Source organism: Haplochromis burtoni, unplaced genomic scaffold (genome assembly GCF_018398535.1).
Source record: "Haplochromis burtoni strain Fernald_Lab_line unplaced genomic scaffold, NCSU_Asbu1 Contig_3686, whole genome shotgun sequence".
In the NCBI taxonomy this organism is placed as follows: Eukaryota; Metazoa; Chordata; class Actinopteri; order Cichliformes; family Cichlidae; genus Haplochromis; species Haplochromis burtoni.
Window position 1 is genome coordinate 1 of NW_024586047.1, and position 5,082 is coordinate 5,082.

Below are 5,082 nucleotides of genomic sequence, written 5' to 3' on the forward strand. Positions count from 1 at the left end.
GCACCTTTCAAGGCTATTGAGGCTGTTCGGTGCCCAGACGCTGTAATCAGGCTTCAGCTTTGTCTAGGCCACAGACACACGGAGCGCTGAGGATAAGGTAACTATAAAAATGTTGCTGTTTCTGTTAAGAACACTTTAGTCCTAATGATCTATAAGTGTCCAGAAGCTATCGCAGGTAAGCTCATACAGAAAAAAGGGGAAAAATCAGCATAAAAATCAATAAAAATCAATAAAAGAAGCAAAGCATTTAAGAGCAAAGAGATGAGGGGGAACATACATTCCCCCTCAGCGAGATCTCGATTTTTAAAATGAGTGCCATTATCTGATCTTACCTTCTCTGCAAATCCATGCCAGGGGACATAATAATTCACCAGACACTTGATCACCGTTTTACTGTCTTCTCTGCGTGTTGGCCACGCCTCTGGCCAGCCGGTCAGAGCATCCACACACACCAACAGATATCTAAACCCTCGAATGGTAGTTATCATGTCAGTGTAATCAATCACGATTTCCTAGCCTGGTCTTTCTGGCAAAGGAAACTTACCCATTTCCGGTTTCACGGTGGGCTTTGAATTGTATTGTCCACAAATCAGGCATGTTCTCACGTGTTCCTTTACCATATTCTTCATGTAGGGATGCCACCAATGACACAGGTCCCTCTCCATTTGAGCTACTCCTACATGTCCTAGCCCATGAGCTTCTTTAATTTTCTCCTGGGCCATTTCTGCTGTGAGTACAGGCCGCCCGTCGGGTCCTCTCCACAATCCTTCTGATTGTACGGCCCCTCTCTCCTGCCACACCGCCTTTTCCTCGGGCGAGGCTCCTTCTTGCGCCTTTTCGATATCCTCTCGCTGTTGGGCTGGCAAGTCTCCCCATTCCATCCCCATACTTACCATTTGTTTTCCTTCCTGATAGCCTGCCACCCGTTTTGCTTCCCCGTCAGCTGCTCTGTTCCCTTTTGCCAACCAAGTGTTAGACTCGTCATGCCCTTTACACTTTATGATGGCCACCTCCAGAGGTTCTTTCAGAGCGTCCTCCAGCTGTCTCATCTCCTCCTCGTGTTTGATTGGTTTATTTGAGGCTGTTCTAAATCCAGCCCTCCTCCATTGCCCCAGTTCCACATGTGCTGCTCCAAACACATATGCTGAGTCTGTATAAATGTTAATTCTTTTTCCTTTCCCTAGTCTCAGAGCTTCTATCACTGCAATAAGCTCTGCTCTCTGCGCTGATTGAGGTCCTTCCAATGTTCCTGATTTCTCCACATGCAGCTGGTTTCCGATTCCTTTCACCACTGCATAACCTGTTTTCAATCCTTCACTCGGATCTCTAAAACAACATCCGTCTGTGAAATAATCATCTGCCTCATTCACCGGTTCTGCTCTCAGATCTGACCTTACTTTCTCCTCCACCTCTACTATTTGTGCACAGTCATGAGGTGTCCCCCCTCCCATCTGGTCTGCCATGTTGATCCCTTCATGTGTGAAGGTCAAGTTTGGAGACTCCAGAATCTTAGTCAGTCTCTGTTGTCTCAGTGGAGTCATTGTGAATGCCTGTGAGTTCACATAGGCCACCACACTGTGTGTTGTTAGCACTTTCAGTGGGTGCCCTCTCACTACGTGGGCCACTTTCTGAATTATTTTTGCTACCCCCGCTGCATGTTGTGTGCACATGGGGTGTCTTTTTTCCATATTATCCAGGCCAATGCTGATATACATCAGCACTCGTCTCCTTCCCCCTTTTTTCTGAAACAAAACACCATTAACCACTCCATTTGCTTCAGAAACATCAACCAAGAAATCAGAGTTATAATCGGGGATTGCCAAATCTGATGCACGAGACAGGGCCTGTTTTAGTTCATTGAACCGCATTTCAGCTTCAGTGGTCCAGTTCAGATTAGCTGTGAGGTCTCTCATGCCGTGTTCTTTCACCAAATCCCGCAACGGTTTGGTTTTGCCCACATAGTCAGGAATGTAGTGTCTACTGTAACCTGTAAGCCCAAGAAATGACAACATTTCTTTAACAGTACGTGGCTGGGGGTGTGACATAATTGTTTCCCTCTGGGATGCCAACATGCCCACCGTCTGCATCGCCACCACACGACCTAGAAATGTGACTTCAGTTCTGACGAGTTGCAGTTTGTCTCTACTTACTTTGAAGCCTGTCTTAGCCAGCTGACGGAGCACAGTCATCGTTGCTTGAAAGCAAGCATCAGCTGTCTCAGCAGCAATCAGCAAGTCGTCCACATACTGGATCCTTCAGGCAATACACATGGAGAAAGAGCATTTTTAAGTACCTGATTAAAAATCCCAGGTGAGAGGGCAAAGCCCTGAGGCAACCGAGTATAACGCAGCTGCTGGCCCCTGTAAGTAAATGAAAAAATATCTCTCAAAGATGGATGCAGAGGGAGACAAAAGAAAGCATTTGCCAAATCTATGCATGTGAACCACCGCTGATCTGGAGATAAATTAGTCAAAGCTGTGTAGGGATTTGGTACAGGTACTGTTGGTGTCTTAAGGACAGCGTTAATTGCCCTAAGGTCATGTGCCATGCGATACTTGCCCGTGCCTGACTTTTCAACTGGGAGGATTGGAGTATTCCATGCAGAGGAAGATGACTCCAGCACACCCACCCGCAGAAGCCCTGAAATTGTTTCTGCAATCCCATTCTCTGCCTCTGGACTGTGTCTGTATTGTGAACGCCAAATAGGAGTGTCATCTTTTAACTCAAACGTGACGGGGGAGCAAGATGTTAAACCCACATCAGTGGGACCTTTAGACCACAAAGTGTCAGGGAGTTCTGTTAGGCCTTTAACGGCTTCCTCGTGATCTGATTTCTCCCTGCCATGTGTTCGCTTTAGATGTTTATGTTCTAAAACACTCTGATCAGTGGCCATCACAGAAATTCGATACATTTTACAACTGGGTGAGTATGAGACATCAGTGAGTTGTGTTTGTTGCCAATCTGTGGCCCGTATGGCTGTTCTCACCATTGGGCCTAACTCTTTAGCTTGATGACCCTCATGTATTGCCAAAGACACGTGGGGAACCGCTTCATCTCCCATTCTATACCAACTCATTTTATCTTCAGGGAGCGCCACAAACGCTGCCACTCCAGCTGAACCAACATAGATGTCCTGAGAGTTAAGCTCCCACGCTTTCTCATCTAAACACTCATTAAAAATAGATCCTCAAACCACTCAGTATGCTCGCGATCGTAAAACAAGGTCACGTGGTAGGGGTCACGCGGGGGTGAATAAACAGACATGGACATTATCCAGGGACGCCAGAGTTGGTACTGTGCCAGAATTCCATCTGATGTGGTCAGTCGCACCCAGTAAATCTGTGCTGTGCGTTCACAATCCTCCGATAACAGCCACTGTCCCCTCATTCCTGATTGCAAACAGGACAGCCGTGTGCCATCTTTCAAAGTCACTGTTAATCCATCAGCTCCACACATGATAGTAGCTCCAAGCTTAATGAGCAGGTCCCTGCCCAATAAATTAACTGGAACTTGTGATGAAACCATGTATGAGTGTGATAAGGACTGACGTCCTAGTTCAGTCTTTAAAGGGGCGGTTACTGGCAGGGTCATAGGTACCCCAGAGAAGCCGATCACACTGATTCTGGTGTCGGACAGTGGGATGTCTTCAGGAGCAGTACGAATGGTGGAGTATGTTGCTCCTGTGTCCACTAAAAAGGGCAGGTTACGTCCTTGAACCCTCAGTGGCACCAGGGGGTCTGCCCCTCCCCCTATGCCCAGGCCTCTCTGCGGGGTGTGTCAATATTGTTCCTGCTGCCAGTATTCCACTGAATACTGCCCTGGAGGAGCCATCTGTGAGTTTGGGGCCGACCAACGCCCGTGCCCCCTTATGGCCGGACGTGGCATATTGTACTGTTGAGGCGGTTCAGGGCATTCTCAAGCCCAATGTCCAGTCTGACCACAGTTGAAGCACGCAGTCCCTGGCACATATGGACCTCCTCTCAGTGCACCCCTTTGTCTGCCCATGCCACCGCCTCCTCCCCGTTGACCACCACGTGAACCCCAATTTCCTCTACCGACCCCACGGCCACCCCAATTTGTTCCTTGCGCGGGTCCCTGTGTGTCAGCTGGCAATACATTAGGATCTACGTCTGTCCCCATTTGCTGGTAACCTTGAGCTACCATTGCTTTTACTATTTTGTCCTCCTTTTTTCTATCATTTGCCCTCACCCTCGCTTCGCCCAGCTGTAATTTTAACAATTGCTCTTTCATGTTATCTGTGTCCTCATCTTTAGTCATAACCTCATCTCATCATGAGCTTTCTGCAGGCGATGCACCAGATGTTTCTCCCACACATGAGACTTCTTCACCAGAGAGACAGCCCTGCTCTACCCTCAGCACAGGATAGAGGGGGGCGGGGGCCTGATAGGGAGGGGGAAAGCCAGTGAGCGATGACTTCACCAGGGAAGCCGGCAGCATCAGCTTCTCTGGCTCCTCCTTTCGCTCCCTCATCCAATGCTCCACCCCCTGGCATGTCACTGCCCACCTCTTTACGCGGGCTCTCTCCTCCTGCACTTCCTGCAACTGTTTTCCAAACTTCCACCTCCCCCAAACTGAGGCCTCCTCTAATTGTTTACTAAGCTCCTGCTCTTTCTCCTGGAACTTCTGTGCTATTCCCAGAAGCACTTTTGCCAGCAAGCCTCGTGATTATCCTCTCACTCCTTCATTATCACACAACTCCTTGATTTTTGTTGCCACAGCTGCAACCTCTGATTTTTTCTCTGGCACGCTCCCCGGTCGCATGACCTTCAGCGCCCGCAACAACTCCTCTTTCTGCTTTTTAAAAGTTTTCCACTCACCCTGCATTTCTCCTCTTTGTATGTCAGATTCAAGACCCGACATATTCACACCGCCACACACTCCTTACACTCTCTCTCCCCTTTTTTTAAAAATTATTTTTATGCTTACACCACAGAGTAATACACCCAATTATGCCCGTCTATCTCTATGTGGCTCCAAATTCCCTCTTTATTTAATTTCACACTCGTCAGGGGACAGGCACACAACAATTTCAACCACTGAAACGAGGAATTCAACCTTTTT

At 48.1% G+C, this 5,082-nt stretch overlaps 1 pseudogene; it reads right to left on the bottom strand.

Annotated features, from left to right (window-relative positions):
- Nucleotides 1-277: 277 nt before the first annotated feature.
- On the bottom strand, nucleotides 278-4,118 carry LOC121813938 (annotated as a pseudogene).
- Nucleotides 4,119-5,082: the final 964 nt, after the last annotated feature.